The sequence below is a fragment of the Mustela erminea genome, chromosome 5, assembly GCF_009829155.1.
Source record: "Mustela erminea isolate mMusErm1 chromosome 5, mMusErm1.Pri, whole genome shotgun sequence".
Taxonomy (NCBI): domain Eukaryota; kingdom Metazoa; phylum Chordata; class Mammalia; order Carnivora; family Mustelidae; genus Mustela; species Mustela erminea.
The window spans coordinates 60,389,158-60,405,088 of NC_045618.1; the positions used below are offsets into that span (position 1 = coordinate 60,389,158).

Sequence of the window (15,931 nt, forward strand, 5' to 3'; positions counted from 1 at the left end):
CTTTCCTAGGTTTGGTGTCTTCCACAGAGCTACTGGAAGCGATACTAAAGATTAAAAATATAGTTCTGCAAGAAAGAAATAAACCTAGGAGGCACCTGGGTGGCTTAGTCGGTTAAGCATCTGAATCTTGATTTAGGCTCAGGTCACAATCGCAGGGTGGTGAGATCGAGCCCCTTGCTGGGCTCCATGCTCAGCACAGAATCTGCTTGAGATGCTCTATCTTCCTCTCCCTCTGCCCCTCCACTCCTCTTTCTCTCTCAGATAAATAAATATGAAAGAAAGAAAGGAAGGAAGGAAGGAAGGAAGGAAGGAAGGAAGGAAGGAAGCTGTAATTCAGCTTTCTTCTGTCCTGAGCAAACCTATTTTCTTCCAAAATATTTCCACAACACCTAGGATCCAAGACTCCCAGCCCATCCCCTTCCCTTGCTGGGATCTGTGAGCATTTACCTCACATGGTCAGTATAGAGAGTTTACCATTGACAGACAACTCTTCTAATTTAATAGTAGCATCATTCCTGTTCAAGCAAAGAGTCCACTGAAATACTAACATTCTTCTAAAAGGATTATTATCCATGCAACTGTCAAATCCTTCCAATTCAAAATAAGCAGAATACAAAAAGCAGTTAACCCTTTAAACAATCTTGTATACAACTTCCCCGAACAGTGAACATATTCCAAAGATCCTAAATCAGGGATCAACAAAACTGCAGTCCACAAGCTCAAATCAGTCTGCCGCATGTTTTTTTGAGTAAAGTTTCACTGGCACACGGCCCTGGCCATTCATTTACGAATTTGTTACTAGGGTGCTTTCAGTCTGTGAACACACAGCCGAGGAGTTCTCACTGAGACCATACGGGCCCCATAAAGTCAAAAACATTTATTATATGGCCCTTTACGTGAATAGTTTGCCAACTTTGTACCTAAACTATTTCACACAACTTCTTTTCTTTTCTTTCCTTTTTCTTTTTCTTTCTTCTTCTTCTTTTTTTTTTTTTTTTTTTTTGAGATTCATTTATTAATTTTAGTGAAGAGAAAGAGAAAGAGATGGTGCTCATGAGCAGGAGGAGTGGGGAAAGAGAACTTCAGGCAGACCCTCTGCTGAGCACGGAGCCCAACAAATCCCAGGCCCCCAAGGTCATGACCTGAGCTGAAACCGAAAGTCGGACTCTTTCTGAGTCCTTCAACCAACTGAACCACCCAGGCACCCCTCACACTACTGATTTTTTAAAACATGGTCTCTAGTTATTCATTTTTATATTCATTGATATATCTCATGCCCAAAAAATGCTTAAAATTACAACCACTTTTTATAGAAACACAAAGAATATTTTATTTTCATACTCAAGAATAAGGTTTATGGGCGCCTGGGTGGCTCAGTGGGTTAAAGCCTCTGCCTTTGGCTCAGGTCATGATCCCAGGGTCCTGGGATCAAGCCCCGCATCGGGCTCTCTGCTCAGCCAGGAGCCTTCTCCCTCCCCTGCTCTCTGCCTGCCTCTTTACCTACTTGTGATCTCTGTCAAATAAATAAATAAAATCTTAACAAAAAAAAAAAAGAATAAGGGTTATTATCTTTTCTAACTTCAGTATACAAAACAATTTTAAAGGACGGTTTAAAATGTCTCCTCAGAAAGTGTGGCGAGGTGGCTCCGTGGCGCAATGGATAGCGCATTGGACTTCTAGAAAGTGTGGCGAGCTTTCTCCTGCTTCCGTGTGCTGTGTTGGATGAGGACTGGGAGGGAACTCAGACATGGCAAACTCCCATGGAAAGACAGTGACTGTAGACTGTCAAATGGGCCACTGGGCACAAGGTGATCAGGTAGGTGACCAGCCCCCCCAGAACAGCCATGCAAAGCCAAATACCTGCCTTTACTGAGTCCCTCTGACAGAACTCTTGCTGCTTTGTTACTCAGGCCCCACCAACTGACATCTCCTGGGCATCATGAGATCAGGCTCAAATGCCAGAACAGAACCTAAATCAAAAAGACTGAGTATAAGATGGGCTGAAACTACAAACCCCTCCATGCCTGAGATTCGGGCTCCGTCCATCTTGTTGTCCTGCCAGACCTGGTCTGTTATCCTCCGTCCTGTGACCCAAGATGGCCGGCATACCGGCATTCCACTCACGGGGACAACAGGGACGAGGCAGCAGAAGCCAGAACCTAGTCACTTGGTCATGAAGAGCTGCAAGAGAGGCTGCCACAGGCCCAGATACCCTTCGAGCACTCCAGCGCCTGAAGGATTGGAATCGGGGGACAACCAGCACTCTCTTCCATAGCAGAGAAATCCTATTCCAGGTTGGATGAGTCTAACAAACCCTTTTGTGAGGAGAGATGTGAACTGGGAGAAAAAATAACAAACTCTCTAAAGGGAGAAAGGAACCATATTTGCAGAAAATCCTTAAAAGGAAGAGAACGGACCTAATGATATGTTTCCCCTCGTTTCTCCTGGGACCCATGCTACCTCTTAGAGTTTGTTTCAAAATTCATCCAGTCCCTAGGCTGGCTTCGGATCAAAGGTTGTGACCTTACTACGAAACCCCAGGCTGTGTCTGACCAGAGCTGCCAGCCATCATGGGATGTCCTGCTAGGAGTCTACAACACAGAACTGTCAGTTCAAGGATGAATGACCAGGAAGCTCACTTCCAAAACCATCATAAGGGGTAAAGCAAAGCTAAGCTACTGCGTCAGCTGAAACACCCTGAGAGGCCCATCCAACCTGCAAACGGAAAACAACAGGAAAGAGGTGGGCAGACACCCCCAACACCCGGGACTCCGCAAGCCTGCCTCAGATGAAAGAGAGAGGAGAAAAATGAATGCCAACACCTGTGACAAAGAAAGAGGCACAGGCTGACCCTGTCTCCCATTTATTTCAGGCCTCCTCCAAGCCACTGCTTGTCAGTGTGAAGGTTCACTTGTCAAACCAAACACAGGCCAGGCTTAAGCTGTACCAAACAGAGAAAAGAAAACAGAAAAAAAATATCCAAATATGAAGTCCATCTTTGCCAAAGGGAGTTGCTCTGTCATTTGTGGCAAAAGGCACTGGTGCTACTGGTGCTCTCCAAGTAGAAAAGAGAAAACAAACAATCCCATTAAAAAGTGGGCAGAGGCAGTGAACAGACATTTCTCCAAAGAAGACACACGCATGGCCAACAGGTACATGAAAAAGATGCTCGGCATCACTCATCATCAGGGAAATGCAAATCAAAACCACCGTAAGATACCCCCTCCCACCTGTCAGACTGGCTATCTGCAAAAAGAAAAGAAATAACAAGTGTTCCGAGGATGTGGAGAAAAGGGTACCCTTGTGCGTCACTGGTAGGAACATAGACTGGAGCAGCCACAGTGGAAAACGGCGTGGAAGGCCCTCAAAAAATTAAAAACAGAATTATCATCTGATCCAGCAATTCCACTTCTGGGTATTTATCTGAAGGACACAAAATCACTATCTCAGACAAATCTGCACTCCCATGGTCACCGTAGTATTCATAACAGCCAAGATACAGAAACAATCTAACAGTCTATCAACAGAGAAATGGATACAGAAGCTGTGGCATAGATACACGATGGAATAGTATTCAGCCGTTAAAAAGAAGAAAATCGTGCCTTTTGCAGCAACACGGATGAACCTGGAGGGCTTTATGCTAAGTGAAATAAGTCAGAGAAAAACAAATCCTGTATGATTTCACTAATATGAGAAGCTCCTGTAAACCAGGAACATGCTGGTAGTTGTCAGAGGCTCAATGTTGGGAGTAGGAAGGGAAATGAGTGAAGAGGGTCAAAAGGTGCAAACTCTCGGTTATAAGAGGAGTAAGTTGCAGGGATGAAATCTACCACACGGGGCACCTGGGTGGCTTAGTGGGTTAAAGCCTCTGCCTTCAGCTCAGGTCATGATCCCAGGGTCCTGGGATTGAGCCCCACATCAGGCTCTCTGCTCAGCGGGAAGCCTGCTTCCCCCACCCCTCTGCCTGCCTCTCTGCCTGCTTGTGATCTCTGTCTGTCAAATAAATAAATAAAATCTTAAAAAAAAAAAAAGAAATCTACCGCACGGTGACCACAATTAACAATACCATATTACATATTTGCAAGTTGCTAATAGAGTAACTGTGTGAGATGATGGATATTAACTAAACATGCAGCCATCATTTCACAATACATACATGCAGCAAATCACATCACCCTTAAGCTAATATAAGGTTAAATGCCAATTATATCTCAATACATCTGGGGGGGGAAATGAAAGGAAAAGAAATATGGACTGGGAAGAAAAAAAAAAAAAGAGAAAGAAATGTATTGTCCAACCTCTCCACCTTTTTACCACTCAGAGAGAGGAGGCCTTTTACATAGTTCCTGAGAGGAGATCCCTATGGGTGGAGACAGAAGAGGATGTCATCAGGTCCTCTTCTTCACACGCGGCACGCACACCTGGCTTGGCAGGTTAGCTCAGCAAGGGTGAGAGATGGTTGCATGACTCTCCATGTCCTCCCCGTGCTAAGCCGGGAGAAGGTGGTCCAGCCTGAGAAGGAATGCCTCCATTAGCCGTCACAGGCAGAGAGGCCAGAACCAGGACCAGTCCTTTGTTCAGTCCTGAGGTTTGCTTTTATTTCTGCTTTCTGCAAGCTTCTTGGAGCATCCTCTGCCCTGTTTTTCACATCCGTCTCAGAGGAACCCCCAGACTGCTTATCAAGCACTCTGCCCACGCTCACTATTCCAGCACTGTCTCAGTCTAGACTTCCCTCAACATCTCCTGCTTGAAGTGTACTCTCTGTGCCTTTCATTGTACCGCAGAATGGCCAGTGTTAGAAAGGAGCTGATAAAACACTTCCCTGAATAACTCTTGGGTCAAAGAGGAAGCCAAATTTGCAGTTTTAGAGTTTTTAGGGGGAAATAAACGATATCGACAAAACAACATGTCAAATGCAGAGTGTGTGTGCAGCCAAAGTTTATTTAGAGGAAAAATTGTGGTTTCATAAATGCCTTAAGCATTGAGCAAGAATAAAAATAAGCTGAGCAGAAAACGGGAGAAAGCATTAATAATCAACTTTAGGAAAGAGAAAAGGAATAGAACTGTAACTAAGAAAGATACTAATGCTATAAGGGAGTACTGCAAACAATTCTATGCTAATACACTTAAAAGTGTCAATGGATCAGAAAATTTTCTAGAACACTTGAATGGAAAAAAATAACTCATCAAGACATATTCAATTAGTATCCTAATTGAAAATGGAAAGAAAAAAAAGGTAAAGAGAATACCATGAAAAAAGCCACCTGTCCTAAATGGTATATAATTCCAACCTTTGGGGGATTACCTCAGAAAATTGCAAAAGATGGAAAGCTTTCTAATTAATTTTAAGAGTTGGTAGAAACCTGCTATCCAAAATGACAATCAACACACACAAACACGCACACAGACACACTACACAATTAATGTCACGTATGCTATATAGAGATATAATATCTATCCTATGATACAGCTAAGTATCAAAAGAATAATTCAAAGCAGCCAAGTTGCATTTCAAGAATATTTAAATTATTTAATATTAGGAATATTGGTATCATTCATTAGTAAATCATATAACCATCTCAACAGATGCCTGAAGGACATTAGATAAAACACAGCTTTCATCCCTTCATTTAAAAATAATCATAGTGAAGTCAGAAAGAAACATTTTGTTGGGGTACCTGAGTTAAGCGACTGTAACTTGGTTTCAGCTCAGGTTGTGATCTCAGGACCCTGAGCTCAGGGCCATGCGATTGAGCCCTGCATCAGGCTCCACGTTCATCACCGAATCTGCTTAGGCTTCTCGCTCCCCCTGCCACTACTCACCCCACGCTCTCACCCTCTCTCTCTAAAACAAATAAACCTTTAAAAAAATATTTTATTTGAGGGGCGCCTGGGTGGCTCAGTAGGTTAAAGCCTCTGCCTCTGCCTCTGCCTCAGCAGGGAGCCTGCTTCCCCTCCTCTCTCTCTGCCTGCTTCTCTGCCTACTTGTGATTTCTGTCTGTCAAATAAATAAAAAAAATCTTTACAAAAATATTTTGTTTAAATGATAATGATCATCTCTGTTGACCAATAATCTCCTTTATACTTAAGGCTCAAAGTGTTGAGATAACAAAGTCAGAAATAAGATAATCCTACCTTCTGTTGCCACTGTTATTCTACATTGTCAGAGAAGCTGTGTTCTAGGTACCTTGACCAAAAAAAAAAGTTACTGTAAAATAAGATACTAATACTGGAAAGAAGAGAAAAGTAACATTTTTAGCAAAAACTGTGATTATGCATTTGGAAAATTCATAATAATCAACTGAGCAGCCATTTGAACCAATAAGATTTCCTGAAAGAGTCCAGTTAAAAGATAGAATAGCAATATTCTATATGCAATAGCTCCCCAACACAAGAAAAAACTTGGGCAAATCCATAAAAATAGCCATAAACTTAGAGTAAATGCATCAAGAAATGTGAAGTATCTATACTTCAAAGGAACAAAACTGTATGACTGAAGAGAATGGGAGTTGGAATACAGGCATAATCACGTATTACTCACAGAGGGAACAGCTTCGTGTCAACGCCATGCCAATTATTTACAAGCTGATCTATAAATATTGTATATGTAAAATTTGTCTTCAATAAATTCAAATATAAATTTGTCTTCAAATTTCTATCAGATGAAGCAGGAATGAAACTCTAAAAAGAAACTATTTCATTGCTGACGAATTCGGCATCCGGCTCCCCCTTCAAAACTCAAGATTATGGCATGAAACTATAGGAAAATAACAGCTGATATCATTACTTTGGTGACTGGGGGTGGGGGGACAGGAGGGAGGGAAGAAAAGACAGGGAGAAGGAAAGGAGGAGGAGAAAACGTGCTGCCTCTCTTGATGGCTCCCCCTTACTATTCAACGTTGAAGAACTAAGCATTTCTCAAAATGATGTTGATGGCAACAAATAAACTAAGCCAGAGAAAATACAAAGAGCTATGATCCCAAGGTGACCCTAGACCTGGGCCTGAACTTGATCCTCCAAACTCATATTCTTACCCCAGCCTGGTAGTTAATAATCCCATTCTGAGGATGTGTGGTTAGTGCCAACCTGGGTCTAGAAAAAAAATGGAATCTCAAATCCCAGTGCCTGAGAATGTGGGCAGATTATATCCTGACGGCAAAGTGTCTCAAAAATATAGGATAAAAGGGCCCCTGGGTTTGTAGAGATCCAAGTGAGTAATCTGAGCAACGGGAAGATGCAGGGACTCACACTCAGCGGAAGCTCTGTTACCCCCACTCTACCCAGCAGGGTCCCCAGTCTCCACTCCTCTTCCTCAGGGCTCCCCAAGACCAGCAAGTATCCAGCATTCCTCTGTACACGGCCAGCCATGGACATGAAGCCACAGGATGATTTTAGTGGAATGAGAAAAAAGGGACTGAATAAGGTCCTTCCACTTTTTAATAGCATTTCATAAGGCAGAGCACTTTCCCACCTGCACACGTCTTTCACTCCCCTTCCAGAGCCTCCGTATTTGGACTCACCTCAGCTCTCCCCCCATGTTGCTTGCATGCTCTTCCATAGTTCTGCTAATGCTGCAATGCTTTTCCTTGGATAGAAGGAAACATGGGTTCCAGTGGTGCCTCTACCACTTACAAGTGTGCGATCTAGAATAAGTTACGCAACCTCTTTATGCCTCCCTTTCCTCATTTATGAAATAATACCTACCGCATGTGATCTTTTTCAAGGATCGAGTGAGATCACGTGGGAAGCATTTTCCTGTCTGGCACCTGCCAAGGACTCATCTGTGAGTCTTATGAATATACACCAATGGTTTCCAAACCCTAATAAACAGCAGAATCACCTAGACTTTGTTAAAATGTAGATTCCTGGGTGCAAACCCTGACACCCTGATTCGTTGGGTATAAGAGGCTCAGGCTTCTTTCTTTTGAGGAACTGCATCAGATGGTGCAGGTGGTCTATGGATTACATTCTGGAAAGTCCTTCTGCAACAAAATACCTCCTCACTGGCCTAAGCCCTTTGAGACCCTAAAGCATCCCTGTCAAGGAAGACAGCTTCCAACGTCAATAAAAATTGCTGAGGGGTGGCTGGGTGGCTCACTGGGTTAAAGCCTCTGCCTTCGGCTCAGGTCATGATCTCAGGGTCCTGAGATCGAGCCCCGCATCGGGCTCTCTGCTCGGCGGGGAGCCTGCTTCCTCCTCTCTCTCTCTCTGCCTACTTGTGATCTCTGTGGGAGGCCGCATTAAGGCTTGAGACGAGGACCAAACCAGACCCTGACTTGTGCCTCCTTTAAAGGCTGAATAGCCGAACAAAAGGCTTAGGTGGATAAAGTCGAGTAGCACTGAGAAAGGGTCTGTGCTATGTGTTGAGCACTCGCCCACGTGACTTCCCACACGCTTGCTAAACAAATGAGAACAATTCGCTTGGGGTCAAAAGTTCGTTGCTGGTCCTTGCTGCCCTAGTACAGCCCATACATTACTTTCAGGTTTGCTGTATCAATACAGAACAATTGTACTGGCATCAGCTGTTTGGCGTCACGAGGTCTGCTTATAGTTAAATGTGAAACTTATTATGGGAACTTGTGGTTGTTCAACTAGACACAGGTGTTTTGCTTCTATTATCACTATATATATGGCCTTAGTGCTTTGAATAAACTTAGCGCTGTTGGACATCCTCCTCAGTGCTCCTCCTGCCCCCATCTCTTTGTCTCTTAATTTCTTTTCTTCATCCTCTTACCCTCACGTTCCTGGTCAATTTGTCGCACTGGCCACGACAGATCTCTGTCCGTCAAAAACATAAATAAAATCTTTAAAAAAAAAAAAATCGCTGAAGAGGTAAGAGCCCAGGAATTTTTGAGACCTTTTCTCCAAAGCCATCGGTGACAGCTGGGAAAATGGCACCAGTGTTGTCCTCTTATCTGTTTGTGGTTAGTGAAGTTATTTTGCTCTGTTGCAGCTACCAGTTGCCAGGAGCCCAGCTTAATCCCAATCTGCCCATCACGTTGACATTTCAGGTCTCAGTGGAGAGGACTGTTCCTGCTTTCCCAGAGGACAGTGAGCCAAGAGCTGAGTGTTTGGTTCCAGCCTTGGACACGCATTCCAATGGGAACATCAAAGTCCATGAAGACAGATCTTGCTCCTTGGAGATTGGGAGGCATGTGTGTTTCATCATTTATACTTGGTTTCTCTTATACACTCTCCCAAAAATTAGAGAGCTGCATGGAGAATTTGGTGCTTGGAAGAGGCACCACCAAACCCAGTGCCCTCTCTCCCCCCCACCCATTTCAGAGCCCTAACCAAAAGAGGGGAAGAAAGAAGTCTGGCCAGATGAATGGAGCAACAGTTCATAATGGTGTTGCAGAAGAGGGAGCTCCAGCAAGCAGGAGCCTGGGGAAAGTGGCATTGCTTGGAATGGCAGAGCGTGTAAACAGCTTGCTCCTGGACTGAAAGTTCCTAAGTCATGGTCTCGAACACTCTTCAGCAAGTTGGAAAAATGCTGCCTCCCCTGGGGACCTCTAAAAGATGTGAGCAATTCAGATTCCTGCTGCCTTCTGCTCTTTACTGTGGTAGAAACAGTCCCAAACACAGCTTCCTGGCAGGAATTTTATCTGTCCTACCCAATTTCCTCAGGAGTTAAACCACCAAGAGATCCTGCATGCCGATCTTGTCCCTGCCTCACCTCCAAGGGTGACTTTAGTTCTATCCTTCGTGTCCTCACTGTGCTTGGTTAATCCATCTATAAACCAAAGTGAATCATGAAACATTTCACCAAAGCACATGGGAACACACACAGACACAGAAGAGAGAAAGAGAGGAGGGGAGGATAGAAATGAGGATTTTTAAAGATTCTGTCCTCCTTTCATTTGCCCATATTTTTATGGAGTTATTAGAATTTTTTCTTAATAAGAAAAAAATGTTTTAATTTAAAATACCTTTAAAAACTTTAATTTAAAATAATACCTCCTATTAAAAAATGAGGTAACACAGCACAATGACTAAGAACATAAGCTTTAGAATCTTTGGTTCAACTATACCTATCTCTGCTACTTCCTAGCTGAGCATTTTGGAGCAAATGATTTAAACTCATTAGGCCACTATTTCCTCATCTGCAGAATAAAGACAATACTGATTCCTACCTAATAGGGCTATTGTAAGGAGTAAATGATCTATCATGTAAAGTGTTTACTTACGTGCTCAATAAATTGCACTGGTTTTATTCCCAGTAGCATGTACCCTTTATCTACAAAGATACACCCGTCAAGAGGACACTCACAATATTGCAGTCCCCAAAGTAAGAACACACACACACACACACACACACACACACACACACACACATACCAAGAAGTAGGATGTACAAGAGAAATATTGGAGAGGATTTTCTAGTCACGCACATTCCACTGGAGAGTCGACTCCTCTCTCACCAAGAAGGAATTCTCCCATCACTTCCCTCTGGATAACACTTGTTATGATGAGCAGCTGGAACTGATGAGAGTGTGTTGGAATGGGAAAGTATGAGAGATGACCAGCCTCAAATGAAAACTGAAAATAAAATCTTTCTTCTTCCTTTGCACATGCACACACGCACACACGCACACACACACACGTGTCCTGTGCCCCATGGACCTCTGCGTCGCTCTAATATATTTGATACCCTCCCTGCCAAGGAGAACAAAAGAGTCCCATTGATGTTGTTCTGCTCACGATCAAGTCCTATCTTCTGCCATGAGGCATCTCCTACTTGTCTCTCACTTCTCTTCTGCTCCGCCCCATCTGCGGGGTTCTTCTGTGTGCTCTCTGCCTCCTTTGGTTTCCATTAAGCACAGTAGTCACCTCTCTCTGGAGAACCACCTCCTCCCTCTGAGCTCTGCTGGGACCAATTTTGGGTTGGTGTTGACATCCTGAAGTTTCCAAAGGGTGTCCTCTGGGGTCCTCAGTCCACGAAAGGCCACTGTGTTCCACACAGAAGTGGGAGCTATACCTCTGTGGTAGACTCTCCATCACAATCCTGTTTTGCAAGTATGTCTCAATTTTCACCCTCCATCCCAGTCTCCTAGACTCAGCACTCCATGAGAAGCTGACCCGGGAGGGGGGAAAAAAAGGCCAAGTGATAGCATGAATTGCCCCAAAGTCTCCTTCTCTCCTCTGAATGGCCAATAGCCTAAATCTCTTTTACTAAATCAAATGCTAAACATTTCTTCCTTTAGGATAAGTTTTCTCCCAGGAGGCTCATCCAGCACTCATGCAAATACATTTCTTCAGGTTCTCCCCCACCATGAATCCCAACATGTCTGTAAGAAGTAAACACAGCTTAAGATCAAGCTGGGATCTCCCCCCACACAAACAGAAATAAACTTTTCCAGCTCCCTTGTTTCTCATCTGATTTCTAAAGCTCCACACCTGATGTCCATAAGTGAGAAAAAATAAAGAGATGTCCTGATATTCATTGCCTCCAACGCCCATGATTTTAAAAGTGTTAATTAGCAAGTGAAAGGCTGGGTGTCTGGAAATATGCTTTCTCAATTAAGTATTGAATACAAAGCCACCGTGATACAAAATTACATTGCCTTTGATTCTCCCCATCTCATCTTTCTGTGCCTCACTACTCACCCTGCCCTTGGGTCTCTGCCCATTAGATGGACACTGTCCTGGCCTTCATCTGCCCTAACCCAGCAGTGACCTGGTTTCTAAAGTCCCTGCCCCTAAACACACTTCAAAATGTACCTGTCTTGGGTTCAACTCCCACAGGCCCTGAACTCCAAACTAATCAGTTAATCTCTCACTGATGAACTAACCCTCTCAGTTTCCACAAATGCACAGAGTGTTTTAGGAGCAATAGCTTCATCTCCAGGTCATGGAGAGTGGGGCCCGAACAGAGGAGGGGATGGTGTGGAAACTACATCAGGAATGCTTTCCCTCTTGTCCACCACTTCCAAATAGTGATGGCAGAGCCTGTGCTATTTTTATTTGATGACTTCCTTCTTATCCCGGGCAGAAGGTAAGAAAAATAACCACTAAAATGAGCATTACATCGCTTGGTTTTACTTTTAATTGGTATACTGTATTCACTGTTCCTTACCTTTGTCATTTTTCCTACACCAGCTACAACTTGAATGACTCTGCTCTTTGAATGAACTCTCCAAGGAGCCAACAGCAGTGGAGTTTTGTCCTTCTTTCTCCGCTTCCTCCAAAACTTTCACACTGATGGTCATTATGAAACTAAGAAAATATTTAGCTCTGGCTTCCTGGAATCTTCTGTGTAACAAAACCTGCAGGTATGGGGGAGATCCGGCCCTTGGGGGGAGTCCACATAAACATATTTTCCACTGAAGAGGCATAAGCTTCCCTATCCTTAGCCCTAGAGCTAGGATTCTCTTCCCTCCACTCAACAAAGCCCATCACATCTGTCAGAGATTTCCTGAGCCTTCCAGAGGAAGCCTTATACCAGCATATGCTGACTCATTCATGAGCCGAAGCACCACAGGTGGAAAACAGGGCTCATCTGTGAGATGAGAACATATAGAGGCAAAAGAAAAGAGAGTCATAATTTTATAATAATGAGCTAATCCTTATTAAGGTGTTTTCTTTCCATTTTTCAGTAATCAAGTGTGCGTGTCCTTCAACTACAGACGTATAGAATTTTCAACCAGTCTCACCCAACAGAGCTTCTGGGAATATTTTAACCATATAACTAGGAAACTTCCACTTTGTCTTCAGCTCATTTCTCCAACATATTAGCTCAGATTCAGGTTGTCTGTGAGTAGCAGAAAATCCCATATTAGAGTGTATTAGGAAATACAAAAGTTGATTTATAGGAGTACCTGAGTGGCTTAGTAGGTTAAGGGTCAGCCTTCGGCTCGAATCAGGATCCCGGGGTCCTGGGATTGAACCCCACATCAGACACCCCGCTCAATGGACTGTCCACTTCTTCTTCCCTCTCTAACTCTCCCCCCTGCTTGTGCTCTCGCTTGCTCTCTCTCTACTTCAAATGAATAAATAAAAAACCTTAAAAAAAAAAAGAGAGAAGTTGATTTATGTTTTGGTATAAGAAGTCTGGGGCCGGTTTATTTTTCCACAGGGTCAGACTCAAGTCCCTACTATATTGTTGCTCCTCTGTGTCTGGCCTCAACCTCATGGACCAAGATGGTGGCTGGTACATTCTAGCCAGGAGGATGGAGGAAAGAATAATGAAGAGGTAGAGGCAAAGGGCTCCCACACATATAAAAGAGTCTAGGAAATGGGATCACCGTCCTGAAGACCATGTCTAGTCAAAAGTCAGAGGTTCTCTCACCGTGGAAAAAAGAAGGGACTAGACATCAAGGATTACTAGCAGTGTCGTCCCCATTACTAGTTATTATTATAATATTCAAATCACAGTGAATTCTGGATTCAAAGACAAGGCTGGCTGAAAGGCTGGCAGCAGATCCGAGGAGCCGATGACAGATTTCATGCTGAGAAAGAGAGTGGGATTTAAACACAGGCCAGAATTGAAGAGGAGGTGAGACAGCACATGAGAGAAGGAAAGAAGCTGAGGGTAAATTTCAGGATTATTTAGAACCTACCAGATATCCAAACCTAAATCCATGGGAACTGAAAGCTTGATAACAGTGTAGAGAGAGACAAGTAAATCAATGGAACACAACAGAGTCCAGAAACAGTGCCAGGTGTGCATGTGAGGAAAGACAGATTATTCAGTAAACAGTGTGAAGACAAAGGGCAATCCCTTTCAGAAAAACCACATCACCTCCTCTCATAACCTGAGTATTCTAGAAACAGTACCTGAGGAAGACTAAGTGGCTAATGCTTTTGGAAAGATGCAATTCTAGGAGAGTGAGGGAGGAGGGAAAGAGAAGTGAGGTATGGAAGGGTGGGAAGCCATTACAAGGTCGTGGGAGCTGAGCTGGCTACTGCTTGGTGAAGAGACACGGCCGAACATATAGCCCTGTGGGACATCCACAGACAGTGTCTCTGGCCTGTCCACTGGAAGAACAAATGGAGCAATCACCTGCTGATTTCTTTCTGCTCCTATTTCCCACTGGCCACAGTGTTCATGGGTTTCCAATCTTAAGGCTTGTCCATGAGATGTCACAATTTCTATGAAGAGAACTCAAATAATGATCTTAGAAGCAGGACAAGGAGTTGTTTTCAAGTTTATTTCTTTAGAGATTCATAATGGAGTTGGATTGGCAGCTCTGAAAAATAAAGTTGTTTGTGTTCCGTTTTCCTTTAGATAACAATGGTAACTGGCAAATGTGGTTAGAGATGCTAGAATTTGCATTGATCGCCAAAGAACCCATTCCTTTGCTTTTAATATCATGACATTGAGCCAGTGAATGTTTTCTGGGTATTCATTTCCATAGCAATTTTCTTTTCATTCCAGAAGCTGGGGAAGGAAGAGAGGGAGAAGGAGCTTTCCTCCCCTCAGGGCACGATCACTCCCATCTTCTATTGAGAAATCCAGCTTCAGATCAGAAATATCCATCATCCTATGCTTATTGAGCAACAAGAGCGTGGAGAGTCTCATGCCAAGCTCCAGGCACCAGACACTATTGAATCTCGTGGTGAGGTTCTAAATTCACCCAGCCTAGACATGCTTGTCTTCCAATTCTGGCCATGACTGACAAAAAGGAAAATAACTGGAGGAGCCAGAAATATGAAAATAATTTAGCACTTCTGAAAGCTATTAGCTTGGGCTTGATTTCTATTTGAGACAAAAAGTCAGAATTCTATTTGATCTGTACATTATACCTAATAGTCCCTAGATCAAAATAGCAATGGCCAAAAAGAATCCCCTCCAGGTCTGTCCTCCCTGCATGGAAACTTAAACAAGGTAGAGATTTTTGTCTGTTTTATTGACTGATTTATCTCAAGTGCTTAGAACAGAACCCACCACACAGGAGGTCCCAACAAATAATTTAATAAGTAAACAAAATCTGTAGCAAAATATTCCCTTTCCTTCTCACTTGACCCCTTGAGTGAACAAAAGAATAAATCTCTGATATACTGCCTTCTTTTTTTTTTATATATCTAGTTACCTTTTTTAAGTTTGGGGCTACTATCACAAAATTCTCCTCTGGAGAAAGGAGAAATCTATTGAATTGATCCAGGTGTCCTATTGAGATTTCTTAGTCTTTAACTTGTTAATATTTGGAAATGCATCTCGTGATTTCTTTTACTTAAAGGTTTTTAACTTTGTCTTTACTTTTGAACCAGTTTCAGTTTAAGAGAAAAACACAGTTTATATATCTGAAGTAAGCAAAGAAACAAATTCTGGCTAACTTGGTCAAAGAAAGAAAGAAAGAGGGGAAGATAAAGAAAGAAAGGTATAATGAACACAGATGCCCTCCAAAATTAAAGGAAAAATTAAACAATGAAACTCAGAAAGAATAGGAATTAAGGCAGCTCTGGAGATCTAAGGAAAAGAATTAGTGGACAGCATTGAAGGACACATCTGCTTGAGGACAACCAGCTACAATAGTCCCACAGTTCAATACCTGAATTCCAGGCAAAAAGTTATGGAGGTGTGAGGTCCCTCAAGAGAGTCCCACCAATACTGCATACAATGGGAAATGCATGATCAGAGGAAGCAAGTGACTATTTCCAGCCTCCTGGGGAATGGACCCTGGACAGGCAAAAGCTCCTATTCCTCACAAGAGCCTTCACTAACCTGGTGACCCCACCAGTACATGACCTAAAATTAAAAAGCATATTTCATTGTGAAATTAACTCTACTCAAAGGACACAACACTGCCTTCCATGAAGGTGAACTCTGATAATGGGTCTAAATAGCAACTAGGATAGCCTATAGGAGGCCAAACAGATTGAAACAGCCCATGCTGCAAAATGTGTAAACATTTGGATTGGTGTTGCATTTGGGAAGCTCCCCCTCACCCCAAACAAAGACATTCTGAAACCTGAAAGCAAAACACCCTAT

The 15,931-nt window shown here is 43.1% G+C and overlaps 1 long non-coding RNA gene across 1 annotated transcript; it reads left to right on the top strand.

Moving 5' to 3' along the window:
• The first annotated feature begins 3,563 nt into the window (after positions 1-3,563).
• On the top strand, positions 3,564-15,445 carry LOC116589983. The gene is made up of 3 exons (XR_004285461.1): positions 3,564-3,653; positions 10,945-10,950; positions 15,434-15,445. It is a non-coding gene; the product is annotated as an uncharacterized LOC116589983 (long non-coding RNA).
• Positions 15,446-15,931: the final 486 nt, after the last annotated feature.